The 16,114-nt window shown below is 47.7% G+C and overlaps 42 non-coding genes and 2 pseudogenes across 42 annotated transcripts; all 44 read right to left on the bottom strand.

Moving 5' to 3' along the window:
- Positions 1-67: 67 nt before the first annotated feature.
- Positions 68-186, bottom strand: LOC147764574 (5S ribosomal RNA). Its single transcript, XR_015332333.1, has one exon. It is a non-coding gene; the product is annotated as a 5S ribosomal RNA (ribosomal RNA).
- A 258-nt stretch (positions 187-444) lies between these two features.
- LOC147764573 (5S ribosomal RNA) lies at positions 445-563 on the bottom strand. The gene has a single exon (XR_015332332.1). It is a non-coding gene; the product is annotated as a 5S ribosomal RNA (ribosomal RNA).
- A 257-nt stretch (positions 564-820) lies between these two features.
- On the bottom strand, positions 821-939 carry LOC147764572 (5S ribosomal RNA). The gene has a single exon (XR_015332331.1). It is a non-coding gene; the product is annotated as a 5S ribosomal RNA (ribosomal RNA).
- A 258-nt stretch (positions 940-1,197) lies between these two features.
- LOC147764571 (5S ribosomal RNA) lies at positions 1,198-1,316 on the bottom strand. The gene has a single exon (XR_015332330.1). It is a non-coding gene; the product is annotated as a 5S ribosomal RNA (ribosomal RNA).
- Positions 1,317-1,573: 257 nt separating this feature from the next.
- LOC147764570 (5S ribosomal RNA) lies at positions 1,574-1,692 on the bottom strand. The gene has a single exon (XR_015332329.1). It is a non-coding gene; the product is annotated as a 5S ribosomal RNA (ribosomal RNA).
- A 258-nt stretch (positions 1,693-1,950) lies between these two features.
- LOC147764569 (5S ribosomal RNA) lies at positions 1,951-2,069 on the bottom strand. The gene has a single exon (XR_015332328.1). It is a non-coding gene; the product is annotated as a 5S ribosomal RNA (ribosomal RNA).
- Positions 2,070-2,327: 258 nt separating this feature from the next.
- On the bottom strand, positions 2,328-2,446 carry LOC147764568 (5S ribosomal RNA). Its single transcript, XR_015332554.1, has one exon. It is a non-coding gene; the product is annotated as a 5S ribosomal RNA (ribosomal RNA).
- Positions 2,447-2,704: 258 nt separating this feature from the next.
- Positions 2,705-2,823, bottom strand: LOC147764567 (5S ribosomal RNA). Its single transcript, XR_015332327.1, has one exon. It is a non-coding gene; the product is annotated as a 5S ribosomal RNA (ribosomal RNA).
- A 257-nt stretch (positions 2,824-3,080) lies between these two features.
- Positions 3,081-3,199, bottom strand: LOC147764566 (5S ribosomal RNA). The gene has a single exon (XR_015332326.1). It is a non-coding gene; the product is annotated as a 5S ribosomal RNA (ribosomal RNA).
- Positions 3,200-3,456: 257 nt separating this feature from the next.
- On the bottom strand, positions 3,457-3,575 carry LOC147764565 (5S ribosomal RNA). Its single transcript, XR_015332325.1, has one exon. It is a non-coding gene; the product is annotated as a 5S ribosomal RNA (ribosomal RNA).
- Positions 3,576-3,833: 258 nt separating this feature from the next.
- LOC147764564 (5S ribosomal RNA) lies at positions 3,834-3,952 on the bottom strand. Its single transcript, XR_015332324.1, has one exon. It is a non-coding gene; the product is annotated as a 5S ribosomal RNA (ribosomal RNA).
- A 258-nt stretch (positions 3,953-4,210) lies between these two features.
- On the bottom strand, positions 4,211-4,329 carry LOC147764563 (5S ribosomal RNA). Its single transcript, XR_015332323.1, has one exon. It is a non-coding gene; the product is annotated as a 5S ribosomal RNA (ribosomal RNA).
- A 258-nt stretch (positions 4,330-4,587) lies between these two features.
- Positions 4,588-4,706, bottom strand: LOC147764562 (5S ribosomal RNA). Its single transcript, XR_015332322.1, has one exon. It is a non-coding gene; the product is annotated as a 5S ribosomal RNA (ribosomal RNA).
- Positions 4,707-4,964: 258 nt separating this feature from the next.
- LOC147764561 (5S ribosomal RNA) lies at positions 4,965-5,083 on the bottom strand. The gene has a single exon (XR_015332321.1). It is a non-coding gene; the product is annotated as a 5S ribosomal RNA (ribosomal RNA).
- Positions 5,084-5,340: 257 nt separating this feature from the next.
- On the bottom strand, positions 5,341-5,457 carry LOC147764560 (5S ribosomal RNA; annotated as a pseudogene).
- A 251-nt stretch (positions 5,458-5,708) lies between these two features.
- Positions 5,709-5,827, bottom strand: LOC147764559 (5S ribosomal RNA). Its single transcript, XR_015332320.1, has one exon. It is a non-coding gene; the product is annotated as a 5S ribosomal RNA (ribosomal RNA).
- A 257-nt stretch (positions 5,828-6,084) lies between these two features.
- Positions 6,085-6,203, bottom strand: LOC147764558 (5S ribosomal RNA). Its single transcript, XR_015332319.1, has one exon. It is a non-coding gene; the product is annotated as a 5S ribosomal RNA (ribosomal RNA).
- Positions 6,204-6,461: 258 nt separating this feature from the next.
- LOC147764557 (5S ribosomal RNA) lies at positions 6,462-6,580 on the bottom strand. Its single transcript, XR_015332544.1, has one exon. It is a non-coding gene; the product is annotated as a 5S ribosomal RNA (ribosomal RNA).
- A 257-nt stretch (positions 6,581-6,837) lies between these two features.
- Positions 6,838-6,956, bottom strand: LOC147764556 (5S ribosomal RNA). Its single transcript, XR_015332558.1, has one exon. It is a non-coding gene; the product is annotated as a 5S ribosomal RNA (ribosomal RNA).
- A 258-nt stretch (positions 6,957-7,214) lies between these two features.
- On the bottom strand, positions 7,215-7,333 carry LOC147764555 (5S ribosomal RNA). The gene has a single exon (XR_015332318.1). It is a non-coding gene; the product is annotated as a 5S ribosomal RNA (ribosomal RNA).
- A 258-nt stretch (positions 7,334-7,591) lies between these two features.
- On the bottom strand, positions 7,592-7,710 carry LOC147764554 (5S ribosomal RNA). The gene has a single exon (XR_015332317.1). It is a non-coding gene; the product is annotated as a 5S ribosomal RNA (ribosomal RNA).
- A 258-nt stretch (positions 7,711-7,968) lies between these two features.
- Positions 7,969-8,087, bottom strand: LOC147764553 (5S ribosomal RNA). Its single transcript, XR_015332316.1, has one exon. It is a non-coding gene; the product is annotated as a 5S ribosomal RNA (ribosomal RNA).
- A 258-nt stretch (positions 8,088-8,345) lies between these two features.
- On the bottom strand, positions 8,346-8,464 carry LOC147764552 (5S ribosomal RNA). Its single transcript, XR_015332314.1, has one exon. It is a non-coding gene; the product is annotated as a 5S ribosomal RNA (ribosomal RNA).
- Positions 8,465-8,721: 257 nt separating this feature from the next.
- LOC147764551 (5S ribosomal RNA) lies at positions 8,722-8,840 on the bottom strand. The gene has a single exon (XR_015332313.1). It is a non-coding gene; the product is annotated as a 5S ribosomal RNA (ribosomal RNA).
- A 257-nt stretch (positions 8,841-9,097) lies between these two features.
- On the bottom strand, positions 9,098-9,216 carry LOC147764550 (5S ribosomal RNA). The gene has a single exon (XR_015332312.1). It is a non-coding gene; the product is annotated as a 5S ribosomal RNA (ribosomal RNA).
- A 257-nt stretch (positions 9,217-9,473) lies between these two features.
- LOC147764549 (5S ribosomal RNA) lies at positions 9,474-9,592 on the bottom strand. Its single transcript, XR_015332311.1, has one exon. It is a non-coding gene; the product is annotated as a 5S ribosomal RNA (ribosomal RNA).
- A 257-nt stretch (positions 9,593-9,849) lies between these two features.
- Positions 9,850-9,968, bottom strand: LOC147764548 (5S ribosomal RNA). The gene has a single exon (XR_015332310.1). It is a non-coding gene; the product is annotated as a 5S ribosomal RNA (ribosomal RNA).
- Positions 9,969-10,225: 257 nt separating this feature from the next.
- On the bottom strand, positions 10,226-10,344 carry LOC147764547 (5S ribosomal RNA). Its single transcript, XR_015332309.1, has one exon. It is a non-coding gene; the product is annotated as a 5S ribosomal RNA (ribosomal RNA).
- Positions 10,345-10,601: 257 nt separating this feature from the next.
- LOC147764546 (5S ribosomal RNA) lies at positions 10,602-10,720 on the bottom strand. Its single transcript, XR_015332308.1, has one exon. It is a non-coding gene; the product is annotated as a 5S ribosomal RNA (ribosomal RNA).
- Positions 10,721-10,977: 257 nt separating this feature from the next.
- Positions 10,978-11,096, bottom strand: LOC147764545 (5S ribosomal RNA). Its single transcript, XR_015332307.1, has one exon. It is a non-coding gene; the product is annotated as a 5S ribosomal RNA (ribosomal RNA).
- A 257-nt stretch (positions 11,097-11,353) lies between these two features.
- LOC147764544 (5S ribosomal RNA) lies at positions 11,354-11,472 on the bottom strand. The gene has a single exon (XR_015332306.1). It is a non-coding gene; the product is annotated as a 5S ribosomal RNA (ribosomal RNA).
- A 257-nt stretch (positions 11,473-11,729) lies between these two features.
- LOC147764543 (5S ribosomal RNA) lies at positions 11,730-11,848 on the bottom strand. Its single transcript, XR_015332305.1, has one exon. It is a non-coding gene; the product is annotated as a 5S ribosomal RNA (ribosomal RNA).
- A 257-nt stretch (positions 11,849-12,105) lies between these two features.
- On the bottom strand, positions 12,106-12,224 carry LOC147764542 (5S ribosomal RNA). Its single transcript, XR_015332304.1, has one exon. It is a non-coding gene; the product is annotated as a 5S ribosomal RNA (ribosomal RNA).
- Positions 12,225-12,481: 257 nt separating this feature from the next.
- Positions 12,482-12,600, bottom strand: LOC147764541 (5S ribosomal RNA). Its single transcript, XR_015332303.1, has one exon. It is a non-coding gene; the product is annotated as a 5S ribosomal RNA (ribosomal RNA).
- Positions 12,601-12,606: 6 nt separating this feature from the next.
- LOC147764540 (5S ribosomal RNA) lies at positions 12,607-12,726 on the bottom strand (annotated as a pseudogene).
- Positions 12,727-12,984: 258 nt separating this feature from the next.
- Positions 12,985-13,103, bottom strand: LOC147764539 (5S ribosomal RNA). Its single transcript, XR_015332302.1, has one exon. It is a non-coding gene; the product is annotated as a 5S ribosomal RNA (ribosomal RNA).
- Positions 13,104-13,360: 257 nt separating this feature from the next.
- Positions 13,361-13,479, bottom strand: LOC147764538 (5S ribosomal RNA). The gene has a single exon (XR_015332301.1). It is a non-coding gene; the product is annotated as a 5S ribosomal RNA (ribosomal RNA).
- A 257-nt stretch (positions 13,480-13,736) lies between these two features.
- Positions 13,737-13,855, bottom strand: LOC147764537 (5S ribosomal RNA). The gene has a single exon (XR_015332543.1). It is a non-coding gene; the product is annotated as a 5S ribosomal RNA (ribosomal RNA).
- Positions 13,856-14,112: 257 nt separating this feature from the next.
- Positions 14,113-14,231, bottom strand: LOC147764536 (5S ribosomal RNA). Its single transcript, XR_015332542.1, has one exon. It is a non-coding gene; the product is annotated as a 5S ribosomal RNA (ribosomal RNA).
- A 257-nt stretch (positions 14,232-14,488) lies between these two features.
- LOC147764535 (5S ribosomal RNA) lies at positions 14,489-14,607 on the bottom strand. Its single transcript, XR_015332300.1, has one exon. It is a non-coding gene; the product is annotated as a 5S ribosomal RNA (ribosomal RNA).
- A 257-nt stretch (positions 14,608-14,864) lies between these two features.
- LOC147764534 (5S ribosomal RNA) lies at positions 14,865-14,983 on the bottom strand. The gene has a single exon (XR_015332299.1). It is a non-coding gene; the product is annotated as a 5S ribosomal RNA (ribosomal RNA).
- Positions 14,984-15,240: 257 nt separating this feature from the next.
- On the bottom strand, positions 15,241-15,359 carry LOC147764533 (5S ribosomal RNA). Its single transcript, XR_015332298.1, has one exon. It is a non-coding gene; the product is annotated as a 5S ribosomal RNA (ribosomal RNA).
- Positions 15,360-15,616: 257 nt separating this feature from the next.
- Positions 15,617-15,735, bottom strand: LOC147764532 (5S ribosomal RNA). The gene has a single exon (XR_015332297.1). It is a non-coding gene; the product is annotated as a 5S ribosomal RNA (ribosomal RNA).
- A 257-nt stretch (positions 15,736-15,992) lies between these two features.
- LOC147764531 (5S ribosomal RNA) lies at positions 15,993-16,111 on the bottom strand. The gene has a single exon (XR_015332296.1). It is a non-coding gene; the product is annotated as a 5S ribosomal RNA (ribosomal RNA).
- Positions 16,112-16,114: the final 3 nt, after the last annotated feature.

Here is a 16,114-nt window from a genome sequence, read left to right as displayed (position 1 = left end):
AACTTAAAGAAAAAAAAGTGGTAAGTGAAAGAAACTGAAATCGGCTACGAATAAAATGTCAAAAACGTGTCTACGGCACCAGGTATTCCCAGGCGGTCACCCATCCAAGTACTAACCTGGCCCGACGTTGCTTAACTTCGGTGATCGGACGAGAACCGGTGCTTTCAACGTGGTATGGTCGTAGACGATGACTGTCCGCGCTAGCCTCTGTTTTTGATCGACGGAAAGGAAATGAAACGGAATCGACACATCTGTTTGATGCCACGCTAAAAAGGACAAGTAAAGGTGGCCAGGCGGTCTTCCATCCTAGTCCAGACGTGGCCCGACGCACTGATAGACGAAGACAACGGCGCAACTGTGATTTGGAAAAAATTGAAAACTTAAAGAAAAAAAAGTGGTAAGTGAAAGAAACTGAAATCGGCTACGAATAAAATGTCAAAAACGTGTCTACGGCACCAGGTATTCCCAGGCGGTCACCCATCCAAGTACTAACCTGGCCCGACGTTGCTTAACTTCGGTGATCGGACGAGAACCGGTGCTTTCAACGTGGTATGGTCGTAGACGATGACTGTCCGCGCTAGCACTGTTTTTGATCGACGGAAAGGAAATGAAACGGAATCGACACATCTGTTTGATGCCACGCTAAAAAGGACAAGTAAAGGTGGCCAGGCGGTCTTCCATCCTAGTCCAGACGTGGCCCGACGCACTGATAGACGAAGACAACGGCGCAACTGTGATTTGGAAAAAATTGAAAACTTAAAGAAAAAAAAGTGGTAAGTGAAAGAAACTGAAATCGGCTACGAATAAAATGTCAAAAACGTGTCTACGGCACCAGGTATTCCCAGGCGGTCACCCATCCAAGTACTAACCTGGCCCGACGTTGCTTAACTTCGGTGATCGGACGAGAACCGGTGCTTTCAACGTGGTATGGTCGTAGACGATGACTGTCCGCGCTAGCCTCTGTTTTTGATCGACGGAAAGGAAATGAAACGGAATCGACACATCTGTTTGATGCCACGCTAAAAAGGACAAGTAAAGGTGGCCAGGCGGTCTTCCATCCTAGTCCAGACGTGGCCCGACGCACTGATAGACGAAGACAACGGCGCAACTGTGATTTGGAAAAAATTGAAAACTTAAAGAAAAAAAAGTGGTAAGTGAAAGAAACTGAAATCGGCTACGAATAAAATGTCAAAAACGTGTCTACGGCACCAGGTATTCCCAGGCGGTCACCCATCCAAGTACTAACCTGGCCCGACGTTGCTTAACTTCGGTGATCGGACGAGAACCGGTGCTTTCAACGTGGTATGGTCGTAGACGATGACTGTCCGCGCTAGCACTGTTTTTGATCGACGGAAAGGAAATGAAACGGAATCGACACATCTGTTTGATGCCACGCTAAAAAGGACAAGTAAAGGTGGCCAGGCGGTCTTCCATCCTAGTCCAGACGTGGCCCGACGCACTGATAGACGAAGACAACGGCGCAACTGTGATTTGGAAAAAATTGAAAACTTAAAGAAAAAAAAGTGGTAAGTGAAAGAAACTGAAATCGGCTACGAATAAAATGTCAAAAACGTGTCTACGGCACCAGGTATTCCCAGGCGGTCACCCATCCAAGTACTAACCTGGCCCGACGTTGCTTAACTTCGGTGATCGGACGAGAACCGGTGCTTTCAACGTGGTATGGTCGTAGACGATGACTGTCCGCGCTAGCCTCTGTTTTTGATCGACGGAAAGGAAATGAAACGGAATCGACACATCTGTTTGATGCCACGCTAAAAAGGACAAGTAAAGGTGGCCAGGCGGTCTTCCATCCTAGTCCAGACGTGGCCCGACGCACTGATAGACGAAGACAACGGCGCAACTGTGATTTGGAAAAAATTGAAAACTTAAAGAAAAAAAAGTGGTAAGTGAAAGAAACTGAAATCGGCTACGAATAAAATGTCAAAAACGTGTCTACGGCACCAGGTATTCCCAGGCGGTCACCCATCCAAGTACTAACCTGGCCCGACGTTGCTTAACTTCGGTGATCGGACGAGAACCGGTGCTTTCAACGTGGTATGGTCGTAGACGATGACTGTCCGCGCTAGCCTCTGTTTTTGATCGACGGAAAGGAAATGAAACGGAATCGACACGTCTGTTTGATGCCACGCTAAAAAGGACAAGTAAAGGTGGCCAGGCGGTCTTCCATCCTAGTCCAGACGTGGCCCGACGCACTGATAGACGAAGACAACGGCGCAACTGTGATTTGGAAAAAATTGAAAACTTAAAGAAAAAAAAGTGGTAAGTGAAAGAAACTGAAATCGGCTACGAATAAAATGTCAAAAACGTGTCTACGGCACCAGGTATTCCCAGGCGGTCACCCATCCAAGTACTAACCTGGCCCGACTTTGCTTAACTTCGGTGATCGGACGAGAACCGGTGCTTTCAACGTGGTATGGTCGTAGACGATGACTGTCCGCGCTAGCCTCTGTTTTTGATCGACGGAAAGGAAATGAAACGGAATCGACACGTCTGTTTGATGCCACGCTAAAAAGGACAAGTAAAGGTGGCCAGGCGGTCTTCCATCCTAGTCCAGACGTGGCCCGACGCACTGATAGACGAAGACAACGGCGCAACTGTGATTTGGAAAAAATTGAAAACTTAAAGAAAAAAAAGTGGTAAGTGAAAGAAACTGAAATCGGCTACGAATAAAATGTCAAAAACGTGTCTACGGCACCAGGTATTCCCAGGCGGTCACCCATCCAAGTACTAACCTGGCCCGACGTTGCTTAACTTCGGTGATCGGACGAGAACCGGTGCTTTCAACGTGGTATGGTCGTAGACGATGACTGTCCGCGCTAGCACTGTTTTTGATCGACGGAAAGGAAATGAAACGGAATCGACACATCTGTTTGATGCCACGCTAAAAAGGACAAGTAAAGGTGGCCAGGCGGTCTTCCATCCTAGTCCAGACGTGGCCCGACGCACTGATAGACGAAGACAACGGCGCAACTGTGATTTGGAAAAAATTGAAAACTTAAAGAAAAAAAAGTGGTAAGTGAAAGAAACTGAAATCGGCTACGAATAAAATGTCAAAAACGTGTCTACGGCACCAGGTATTCCCAGGCGGTCACCCATCCAAGTACTAACCTGGCCCGACGTTGCTTAACTTCGGTGATCGGACGAGAACCGGTGCTTTCAACGTGGTATGGTCGTAGACGATGACTGTCCGCGCTAGCACTGTTTTTGATCGACGGAAAGGAAATGAAACGGAATCGACACATCTGTTTGATGCCACGCTAAAAAGGACAAGTAAAGGTGGCCAGGCGGTCTTCCATCCTAGTCCAGACGTGGCCCGACGCACTGATAGACGAAGACAACGGCGCAACTGTGATTTGGAAAAAATTGAAAACTTAAAGAAAAAAAAGTGGTAAGTGAAAGAAACTGAAATCGGCTACGAATAAAATGTCAAAAACGTGTCTACGGCACCAGGTATTCCCAGGCGGTCACCCATCCAAGTACTAACCTGGCCCGACGTTGCTTAACTTCGGTGATCGGACGAGAACCGGTGCTTTCAACGTGGTATGGTCGTAGACGATGACTGTCCGCGCTAGCCTCTGTTTTTGATCGACGGAAAGGAAATGAAACGGAATCGACACATCTGTTTGATGCCACGCTAAAAAGGACAAGTAAAGGTGGCCAGGCGGTCTTCCATCCTAGTCCAGACGTGGCCCGACGCACTGATAGACGAAGACAACGGCGCAACTGTGATTTGGAAAAAATTGAAAACTTAAAGAAAAAAAAGTGGTAAGTGAAAGAAACTGAAATCGGCTACGAATAAAATGTCAAAAACGTGTCTACGGCACCAGGTATTCCCAGGCGGTCACCCATCCAAGTACTAACCTGGCCCGACGTTGCTTAACTTCGGTGATCGGACGAGAACCGGTGCTTTCAACGTGGTATGGTCGTAGACGATGACTGTCCGCGCTAGCCTCTGTTTTTGATCGACGGAAAGGAAATGAAACGGAATCGACACATCTGTTTGATGCCACGCTAAAAAGGACAAGTAAAGGTGGCCAGGCGGTCTTCCATCCTAGTCCAGACGTGGCCCGACGCACTGATAGACGAAGACAACGGCGCAACTGTGATTTGGAAAAAATTGAAAACTTAAAGAAAAAAAAGTGGTAAGTGAAAGAAACTGAAATCGGCTACGAATAAAATGTCAAAAACGTGTCTACGGCACCAGGTATTCCCAGGCGGTCACCCATCCAAGTACTAACCTGGCCCGACGTTGCTTAACTTCGGTGATCGGACGAGAACCGGTGCTTTCAACGTGGTATGGTCGTAGACGATGACTGTCCGCGCTAGCCTCTGTTTTTGATCGACGGAAAGGAAATGAAACGGAATCGACACATCTGTTTGATGCCACGCTAAAAAGGACAAGTAAAGGTGGCCAGGCGGTCTTCCATCCTAGTCCAGACGTGGCCCGACGCACTGATAGACGAAGACAACGGCGCAACTGTGATTTGGAAAAAATTGAAAACTTAAAGAAAAAAAAGTGGTAAGTGAAAGAAACTGAAATCGGCTACGAATAAAATGTCAAAAACGTGTCTACGGCACCAGGTATTCCCAGGCGGTCACCCATCCAAGTACTAACCTGGCCCGACGTTGCTTAACTTCGGTGATCGGACGAGAACCGGTGCTTTCAACGTGGTATGGTCGTAGACGATGACTGTCCGCGCTAGCCTCTGTTTTTGATCGACGGAAAGGAAATGAAACGGAATCGACACATCTGTTTGATGCCACGCTAAAAAGGACAAGTAAAGGTGGCCAGGCGGTCTTCCATCCTAGTCCAGACGTGGCCCGACGCACTGATAGACGAAGACAACGGCGCAACTGTGATTTGGAAAAAATTGAAAACTTAAAGAAAAAAAAGTGGTAAGTGAAAGAAACTGAAATCGGCTACGAATAAAATGTCAAAAACGTGTCTACGGCACCAGGTATTCCCAGGCGGTCACCCATCCAAGTACTAACCTGGCCCGACGTTGCTTAACTTCGGTGATCGGACGAGAACCGGTGCTTTCAACGTGGTATGGTCGTAGACGATGACTGCCCGCGCTAGCACTGTTTTTGATCGACGGAAAGGAAATGAAACGGAATCGACACATCTGTTTGATGCCACGCTAAAAAGGACAAGTAAAGGTGGCCAGGCGGTCTTCCATCCTAGTCCAGACGTGGCCCGACGCACTGATAGACGAAGACAACGGCGCAACTGTGATTTGGAAAAAATTGAAAACTTAAAGGAAAAAAAGTGGTAAGTGAAAGAAACTGAAATCGGCTACGAATAAAATGTCAAAAACGTGTCTACGGCACCAGGTATTCCCAGGCGGTCACCCATCCAAGTACTAACCTGGCCCGACGTTGCTTAACTTCGGTGATCGGACGAGAACCGGTGCTTTCAACGTGGTAGACGATGACTGTCCGCGCTAGCACTGTTTTTGATCGACGGAAAGGAAATGAAACGGAATCGACACATCTGTTTGATGCCACGCTAAAAAGGACAAGTAAAGGTGGCCAGGCGGTCTTCCATCCTAGTCCAGACGTGGCCCGACGCACTGATAGACGAAGACAACGGCGCAACTGTGATTTGGAAAAAATTGAAAACTTAAAGAAAAAAAAGTGGTAAGTGAAAGAATCTGAATTCGGCTACGAATAAAATGTCAAAAACGTGTCTACGGCACCAGGTATTCCCAGGCGGTCACCCATCCAAGTACTAACCTGGCCCGACGTTGCTTAACTTCGGTGATCGGACGAGAACCGGTGCTTTCAACGTGGTATGGTCGTAGACGATGACTGTCCGCGCTAGCACTGTTTTTGATCGACGGAAAGGAAATGAAACGGAATCGACACATCTGTTTGATGCCACGCTAAAAAGGACAAGTAAAGGTGGCCAGGCGGTCTTCCATCCTAGTCCAGACGTGGCCCGACGCACTGATAGACGAAGACAACGGCGCAACTGTGATTTGGAAAAAATTGAAAACTTAAAGAAAAAAAAGTGGTAAGTGAAAGAAACTGAAATCGGCTACGAATAAAATGTCAAAAACGTGTCTACGGCACCAGGTATTCCCAGGCGGTCACCCATCCAAGTACTAACCTGGCCCGACGTTGCTTAACTTCGGTGATCGGACGAGAACCGGTGCTTTCAACGTGGTATGGTCGTAGACGATGACTGTCCGCGCTAGCCTCTGTTTTTGATCGACGGAAAGGAAATGAAACGGAATCGACACATCTGTTTGATGCCACGCTAAAAAGGACAAGTAAAGGTGGCCAGGCGGTCTTCCATCCTAGTCCAGACGTGGCCCGACGCACTGATAGACGAAGACAACGGCGCAACTGTGATTTGGAAAAAATTGAAAACTTAAAGAAAAAAAAGTGGTAAGTGAAAGAAACTGAAATCGGCTACGAATAAAATGTCAAAAACGTGTCTACGGCACCAGGTATTCCCAGGCGGTCACCCATCCAAGTACTAACCTGGCCCGACGTTGCTTAACTTCGGTGATCGGACGAGAACCGGTGCGTTCAACGTGGTATGGTCGTAGACGATGACTGTCCGCGCTAGCACTGTTTTTGATCGACGGAAAGGAAATGAAACGGAATCGACACATCTGTTTGATGCCACGCTAAAAAGGACAAGTAAAGGTGGCCAGGCGGTCTTCCATCCTAGTCCAGACGTGGCCCGACGCACTGATAGACGAAGACAACGGCGCAACTGTGATTTGGAAAAAATTGAAAACTTAAAGAAAAAAAAGTGGTAAGTGAAAGAAACTGAAATCGGCTACGAATAAAATGTCAAAAACGTGTCTACGGCACCAGGTGTTCCCAGGCGGTCACCCATCCAAGTACTAACCTGGCCTGACGTTGCTTAACTTCGGTGATCGGACGAGAACCGGTGCTTTCAACGTGGTATGGTCGTAGACGATGACTGTCCGCGCTAGCCTCTGTTTTTGATCGACGGAAAGGAAATGAAACGGAATCGACACATCTGTTTGATGCCACGCTAAAAAGGACAAGTAAAGGTGGCCAGGCGGTCTTCCATCCTAGTCCAGACGTGGCCCGACGCACTGATAGACGAAGTCAACGGCGCAACTGTGATTTGGAAAAAATTGAAAACTTAAAGAAAAAAAAGTGGTAAGTGAAAGAAACTGAAATCGGCTACGAATAAAATGTCAAAAACGTGTCTACGGCACCAGGTATTCCCAGGCGGTCACCCATCCAAGTACTAACCTGGCCCGACGTTGCTTAACTTCGGTGATCGGACGAGAACCGGTGCTTTCAACGTGGTATGGTCGTAGACGATGACTGTCCGCGCTAGCCTCTGTTTTTGATCGACGGAAAGGAAATGAAACGGAATCGACACATCTGTTTGATGCCACGCTAAAAAGGACAAGTAAAGGTGGCCAGGCGGTCTTCCATCCTAGTCCAGACGTGGCCCGACGCACTGATAGACGAAGACAACGGCGCAACTGTGATTTGGAAAAAATTGAAAACTTAAAGAAAAAAAAGTGGTAAGTGAAAGAAACTGAAATCGGCTACGAATAAAATGTCAAAAACGTGTCTACGGCACCAGGTATTCCCAGGCGGTCACCCATCCAAGTACTAACCTGGCCCGACGTTGCTTAACTTCGGTGATCGGACGAGAACCGGTGCTTTCAACGTGGTATGGTCGTAGACGATGACTGTCCGCGCTAGCCTCTGTTTTTGATCGACGGAAAGGAAATGAAACGGAATCGACACATCTGTTTGATGCCACGCTAAAAAGGACAAGTAAAGGTGGCCAGGCGGTCTTCCATCCTAGTCCAGACGTGGCCCGACGCACTGATAGACGAAGACAACGGCGCAACTGTGATTTGGAAAAAATTGAAAACTTAAAGAAAAAAAAGTGGTAAGTGAAAGAAACTGAAATCGGCTACGAATAAAATGTCAAAAACGTGTCTACGGCACCAGGTATTCCCAGGCGGTCACCCATCCAAGTACTAACCTGGCCCGACGTTGCTTAACTTCGGTGATCGGACGAGAACCGGTGCTTTCAACGTGGTATGGTCGTAGACGATGACTGTCCGCGCTAGCCTCTGTTTTTGATCGACGGAAAGGAAATGAAACGGAATCGACACATCTGTTTGATGCCACGCTAAAAAGGACAAGTAAAGGTGGCCAGGCGGTCTTCCATCCTAGTCCAGACGTGGCCCGACGCACTGATAGACGAAGACAACGGCGCAACTGTGATTTGGAAAAAATTGAAAACTTAAAGAAAAAAAAGTGGTAAGTGAAAGAAACTGAAATCGGCTACGAATAAAATGTCAAAAACGTGTCTACGGCACCAGGTATTCCCAGGCGGTCACCCATCCAAGTACTAACCTGGCCCGACGTTGCTTAACTTCGGTGATCGGACGAGAACCGGTGCTTTCAACGTGGTATGGTCGTAGACGATGACTGTCCGCGCTAGCACTGTTTTTGATCGACGGAAAGGAAATGAAACGGAATCGACACATCTGTTTGATGCCACGCTAAAAAGGACAAGTAAAGGTGGCCAGGCGGTCTTCCATCCTAGTCCAGACGTGGCCCGACGCACTGATAGACGAAGACAACGGCGCAACTGTGATTTGGAAAAAATTGAAAACTTAAAGAAAAAAAAGTGGTAAGTGAAAGAAACTGAAATCGGCTACGAATAAAATGTCAAAAACGTGTCTACGGCACCAGGTATTCCCAGGCGGTCACCCATCCAAGTACTAACCTGGCCCGACGTTGCTTAACTTCGGTGATCGGACGAGAACCGGTGCTTTCAACGTGGTATGGTCGTAGACGATGACTGTCCGCGCTAGCACTGTTTTTGATCGACGGAAAGGAAATGAAACGGAATCGACACATCTGTTTGATGCCACGCTAAAAAGGACAAGTAAAGGTGGCCAGGCGGTCTTCCATCCTAGTCCAGACGTGGCCCGACGCACTGATAGACGAAGACAACGGCGCAACTGTGATTTGGAAAAAATTGAAAACTTAAAGAAAAAAAAGTGGTAAGTGAAAGAAACTGAAATCGGCTACGAATAAAATGTCAAAAACGTGTCTACGGCACCAGGTATTCCCAGGCGGTCACCCATCCAAGTACTAACCTGGCCCGACGTTGCTTAACTTCGGTGATCGGACGAGAACCGGTGCTTTCAACGTGGTATGGTCGTAGACGATGACTGTCCGCGCTAGCACTGTTTTTGATCGACGGAAAGGAAATGAAACGGAATCGACACATCTGTTTGATGCCACGCTAAAAAGGACAAGTAAAGGTGGCCAGGCGGTCTTCCATCCTAGTCCAGACGTGGCCCGACGCACTGATAGACGAAGACAACGGCGCAACTGTGATTTGGAAAAAATTGAAAACTTAAAGAAAAAAAAGTGGTAAGTGAAAGAAACTGAAATCGGCTACGAATAAAATGTCAAAAACGTGTCTACGGCACCAGGTATTCCCAGGCGGTCACCCATCCAAGTACTAACCTGGCCCGACGTTGCTTAACTTCGGTGATCGGACGAGAACCGGTGCTTTCAACGTGGTATGGTCGTAGACGATGACTGTCCGCGCTAGCACTGTTTTTGATCGACGGAAAGGAAATGAAACGGAATCGACACATCTGTTTGATGCCACGCTAAAAAGGACAAGTAAAGGTGGCCAGGCGGTCTTCCATCCTAGTCCAGACGTGGCCCGACGCACTGATAGACGAAGACAACGGCGCAACTGTGATTTGGAAAAAATTGAAAACTTAAAGAAAAAAAAGTGGTAAGTGAAGGAAACTGAAATCGGCTACGAATAAAATGTCAAAAACGTGTCTACGGCACCAGGTATTCCCAGGCGGTCACCCATCCAAGTACTAACCTGGCCCGACGTTGCTTAACTTCGGTGATCGGACGAGAACCGGTGCTTTCAACGTGGTATGGTCGTAGACGATGACTGTCCGCGCTAGCACTGTTTTTGATCGACGGAAAGGAAATGAAACGGAATCGACACATCTGTTTGATGCCACGCTAAAAAGGACAAGTAAAGGTGGCCAGGCGGTCTTCCATCCTAGTCCAGACGTGGCCCGACGCACTGATAGACGAAGACAACGGCGCAACTGTGATTTGGAAAAAATTGAAAACTTAAAGAAAAAAAAGTGGTAAGTGAAAGAAACTGAAATCGGCTACGAATAAAATGTCAAAAACGTGTCTACGGCACCAGGTATTCCCAGGCGGTCACCCATCCAAGTACTAACCTGGCCCGACGTTGCTTAACTTCGGTGATCGGACGAGAACCGGTGCTTTCAACGTGGTATGGTCGTAGACGATGACTGTCCGCGCTAGCACTGTTTTTGATCGACGGAAAGGAAATGAAACGGAATCGACACATCTGTTTGATGCCACGCTAAAAAGGACAAGTAAAGGTGGCCAGGCGGTCTTCCATCCTAGTCCAGACGTGGCCCGACGCACTGATAGACGAAGACAACGGCGCAACTGTGATTTGGAAAAAATTGAAAACTTAAAGAAAAAAAAGTGGTAAGTGAAAGAAACTGAAATCGGCTACGAATAAAATGTCAAAAACGTGTCTACGGCACCAGGTATTCCCAGGCGGTCACCCATCCAAGTACTAACCTGGCCCGACGTTGCTTAACTTCGGTGATCGGACGAGAACCGGTGCTTTCAACGTGGTATGGTCGTAGACGATGACTGTCCGCGCTAGCACTGTTTTTGATCGACGGAAAGGAAATGAAACGGAATCGACACATCTGTTTGATGCCACGCTAAAAAGGACAAGTAAAGGTGGCCAGGCGGTCTTCCATCCTAGTCCAGACGTGGCCCGACGCACTGATAGACGAAGACAACGGCGCAACTGTGATTTGGAAAAAATTGAAAACTTAAAGAAAAAAAAGTGGTAAGTGAAAGAAACTGAAATCGGCTACGAATAAAATGTCAAAAACGTGTCTACGGCACCAGGTATTCCCAGGCGGTCACCCATCCAAGTACTAACCTGGCCCGACGTTGCTTAACTTCGGTGATCGGACGAGAACCGGTGCTTTCAACGTGGTATGGTCGTAGACGATGACTGTCCGCGCTAGCACTGTTTTTGATCGACGGAAAGGAAATGAAACGGAATCGACACATCTGTTTGATGCCACGCTAAAAAGGACAAGTAAAGGTGGCCAGGCGGTCTTCCATCCTAGTCCAGACGTGGCCCGACGCACTGATAGACGAAGACAACGGCGCAACTGTGATTTGGAAAAAATTGAAAACTTAAAGAAAAAAAAGTGGTAAGTGAAAGAAACTGAAATCGGCTACGAATAAAATGTCAAAAACGTGTCTACGGCACCAGGTATTCCCAGGCGGTCACCCATCCAAGTACTAACCTGGCCCGACGTTGCTTAACTTCGGTGATCGGACGAGAACCGGTGCTTTCAACGTGGTATGGTCGTAGACGATGACTGTCCGCGCTAGCACTGTTTTTGATCGACGGAAAGGAAATGAAACGGAATCGACACATCTGTTTGATGCCACGCTAAAAAGGACAAGTAAAGGTGGCCAGGCGGTCTTCCATCCTAGTCCAGACGTGGCCCGACGCACTGATAGACGAAGACAACGGCGCAACTGTGATTTGGAAAAAATTGAAAACTTAAAGAAAAAAAAGTGGTAAGTGAAAGAAACTGAAATCGGCTACGAATAAAATGTCAAAAACGTGTCTACGGCACCAGGTATTCCCAGGCGGTCACCCATCCAAGTACTAACCTGGCCCGACGTTGCTTAACTTCGGTGATCGGACGAGAACCGGTGCTTTCAACGTGGTATGGTCGTAGACGATGACTGTCCGCGCTAGCACTGTTTTTGATCGACGGAAAGGAAATGAAACGGAATCGACACATCTGTTTGATGCCACGCTAAAAAGGACAAGTAAAGGTGGCCAGGCGGTCTTCCATCCTAGTCCAGACGTGGCCCGACGCACTGATAGACGAAGACAACGGCGCAACTGTGATTTGGAAAAAATTGAAAACTTAAAGAAAAAAAAGTGGTAAGTGAAAGAAACTGAAATCGGCTACGAATAAAATGTCAAAAACGTGTCTACGGCACCAGGTATTCCCAGGCGGTCACCCATCCAAGTACTAACCTGGCCCGACGTTGCTTAACTTCGGTGATCGGACGAGAACCGGTGCTTTCAACGTGGTATGGTCGTAGACGATGACTGTCCGCGCTAGCACTGTTTTTGATCGACGGAAAGGAAATGAAACGGAATCGACACATCTGTTTGATGCCACGCTAAAAAGGACAAGTAAAGGTGGCCAGGCGGTCTTCCATCCTAGTCCAGACGTGGCCCGACGCACTGATAGACGAAGACAACGGCGCAACTGTGATTTGGAAAAAATTGAAAACTTAAAGAAAAAAAAGTGGTAAGTGAAAGAAACTGAAATCGGCTACGAATAAAATGTCAAAAACGTGTCTACGGCACCAGGTATTCCCAGGCGGTCACCCATCCAAGTACTAACCTGGCCCGACGTTGCTTAACTTCGGTGATCGGACGAGAACCGGTGCTTTCAACGTGGTATGGTCGTAGACGATGACTGTCCAGGTATTCCAGGTATTCCCAGGCGGTCACCCATCCAAGTACTAACCTGGCCCGACGTTGCTTAACTTCGGTGATCGGACGAGAACCGGTGCTTTCAACGTGGTATGGTCGTAGACGATGACTGTCCGCGCTAGCCTCTGTTTTTGATCGACGGAAAGGAAATGAAACGGAATCGACACATCTGTTTGATGCCACGCTAAAAAGGACAAGTAAAGGTGGCCAGGCGGTCTTCCATCCTAGTCCAGACGTGGCCCGACGCACTGATAGACGAAGACAACGGCGCAACTGTGATTTGGAAAAAATTGAAAACTTAAAGAAAAAAAAGTGGTAAGTGAAAGAAACTGAAATCGGCTACGAATAAAATGTCAAAAACGTGTCTACGGCACCAGGTATTCCCAGGCGGTCACCCATCCAAGTACTAACCTGGCCCGACGTTGCTTAACTTCGGTGATCGGACGAGAACCGGTGCTTTCAACGTGGTATGGTCGTAGACGATGACTGTCCGCGCTAGCACTGTTTTTGATCGACGGAAAGGAAATGAAACGGAATCGACACATCTGTTTGATGCCACGCTAAAAAGGACAAGTAAAGGTGGCCAGGCGGTCTTCCATCCTAGTCCAGACGTGGCCCGACGCACTGATAGACGAAGACAACGGCGCAACTGTGATTTGGAAAAAATTGAAAACTTAAAGGAAAAAAAGTGGTAAGTGAAAGAAACTGAAATCGGCTACGAATAAAATGTCAAAAACGTGTCTACGGCACCAGGTATTCCCAGGCGGTCACCCATCCAAGTACTAACCTGGCCCGACGTTGCTTAACTTCGGTGATCGGACGAGAACCGGTGCTTTCAACGTGGTATGGTCGTAGACGATGACTGTCCGCGCTAGCACTGTTTTTGATCGACGGAAAGGAAATGAAACGGAATCGACACATCTGTTTGATGCCACGCTAAAAAGGACAAGTAAAGGTGGCCAGGCGGTCTTCCATCCTAGTCCAGACGTGGCCCGACGCACTGATAGACGAAGACAACGGCGCAACTGTGATTTGGAAAAAATTGAAAACTTAAAGAAAAAAAAGTGGTAAGTGAAAGAAACTGAAATCGGCTACGAATAAAATGTCAAAAACGTGTCTACGGCACCAGGTATTCCCAGGCGGTCACCCATCCAAGTACTAACCTGGCCCGACGTTGCTTAACTTCGGTGATCGGACGAGAACCGGTGCGTTCAACGTGGTATGGTCGTAGACGATGACTGTCCGCGCTAGCACTGTTTTTGATCGACGGAAAGGAAATGAAACGGAATCGACACATCTGTTTGATGCCACGCTAAAAAGGACAAGTAAAGGTGGCCAGGCGGTCTTCCATCCTAGTCCAGACGTGGCCCGACGCACTGATAGACGAAGACAACGGCGCAACTGTGATTTGGAAAAAATTGAAAACTTAAAGAAAAAAAAGTGGTAAGTGAAAGAAACTGAAATCGGCTACGAATAAAATGTCAAAAACGTGTCTACGGCACCAGGTATTCCCAGGCGGTCACCCATCCAAGTACTAACCTGGCCCGACGTTGCTTAACTTCGGTGATCGGACGAGAACCGGTGCGTTCAACGTGGTATGGTCGTAGACGATGACTGTCCGCGCTAGCACTGTTTTTGATCGACGGAAAGGAAATGAAACGGAATCGACACATCTGTTTGATGCCACGCTAAAAAGGACAAGTAAAGGTGGCCAGGCGGTCTTCCATCCTAGTCCAGACGTGGCCCGACGCACTGATAGACGAAGACAACGGCGCAACTGTGATTTGGAAAAAATTGAAAACTTAAAGAAAAAAAAGTGGTAAGTGAAAGAAACTGAAATCGGCTACGAATAAAATGTCAAAAACGTGTCTACGGCACCAGGTATTCCCAGGCGGTCACCCATCCAAGTACTAACCTGGCCCGACGTTGCTTAACTTCGGTGATCGGACGAGAACCGGTGCTTTCAACGTGGTATGGTCGTAGACGATGACTGTCCGCGCTAGCACTGTTTTTGATCGACGGAAAGGAAATGAAACGGAATCGACACATCTGTTTGATGCCACGCTAAAAAGGACAAGTAAAGGTGGCCAGGCGGTCTTCCATCCTAGTCCAGACGTGGCCCGACGCACTGATAGACGAAGACAACGGCGCAACTGTGATTTGGAAAAAATTGAAAACTTAAAGAAAAAAAAGTGGTAAGTGAAAGAAACTGAAATCGGCTACGAATAAAATGTCAAAAACGTGTCTACGGCACCAGGTATTCCCAGGCGGTCACCCATCCAAGTACTAACCTGGCCCGACGTTGCTTAACTTCGGTGATCGGACGAGAACCGGTGCTTTCAACGTGGTATGGTCGTAGACGATGACTGTCCGCGCTAGCACTGTTTTTGATCGACGGAAAGGAAATGAAACGGAATCGACACATCTGTTTGATGCCACGCTAAAAAGGACAAGTAAAGGTGGCCAGGCGGTCTTCCATCCTAGTCCAGACGTGGCCCGACGCACTGATAGACGAAGACAACGGCGCAACTGTGATTTGGAAAAAATTGAAAACTTAAAGAAAAAAAAGTGGTAAGTGAAAGAAACTGAAATCGGCTACGAATAAAATGTCAAAAACGTGTCTACGGCACCAGGTATTCCCAGGCGGTCACCCATCCAAGTACTAACCTGGCCCGACGTTGCTTAACTTCGGTGATCGGACGAGAACCGGTGCTTTCAACGTGGTATGGTCGTAGACGATGACTGTCCGCGCTAGCACTGTTTTTGATCGACGGAAAGGAAATGAAACGGAATCGACACATCTGTTTGATGCCACGCTAAAAAGGACAAGTAAAGGTGGCCAGGCGGTCTTCCATCCTAGTCCAGACGTGGCCCGACGCACTGATAGACGAAGACAACGGCGCAACTGTGATTTGGAAAAAATTGAAAACTTAAAGAAAAAAAAGTGGTAAGTGAAAGAAACTGAAATCGGCTACGAATAAAATGTCAAAAACGTGTCTACGGCACCAGGTATTCCCAGGCGGTCACCCATCCAAGTACTAACCTGGCCCGACGTTGCTTAACTTCGGTGATCGGACGAGAACCGGTGCTTTCAACGTGGTATGGTCGTAGACGATGACTGTCCGCGCTAGCACTGTTTTTGATCGACGGAAAGGAAATGAAACGGAATCGACACATCTGTTTGATGCCACGCTAAAAAGGACAAGTAAAGGTGGCCAGGCGGTCTTCCATCCTAGTCCAGACGTGGCCCGACGCACTGATAGACGAAGACAACGGCGCAACTGTGATTTGGAAAAAATTGAAAACTTAAAGAAAAAAAAGTGGTAAGTGAAAGAAACTGAAATCGGCTACGAATAAAATGTCAAAAACGTGTCTACGGCACCAGGTATTCCCAGGCGGTCACCCATCCAAGTACTAACCTGGCCCGACGTTGCTTAACTTCGGTGATCGGACGAGAACCGGTGCTTTCAACGTGGTATGGTCGTAGACGAT

Source organism: Lingula anatina, chromosome 1, assembly GCF_051362555.1.
Source record: "Lingula anatina isolate TDL-2025a chromosome 1, LinAna3.0, whole genome shotgun sequence".
Lineage (NCBI taxonomy): Eukaryota > Metazoa > Brachiopoda > Lingulata > Lingulida > Lingulidae > Lingula > Lingula anatina.
The sequence above is the reverse complement of the archived record's forward strand: the minus strand, read 5'-3'. Positions and strand labels throughout refer to the sequence as shown.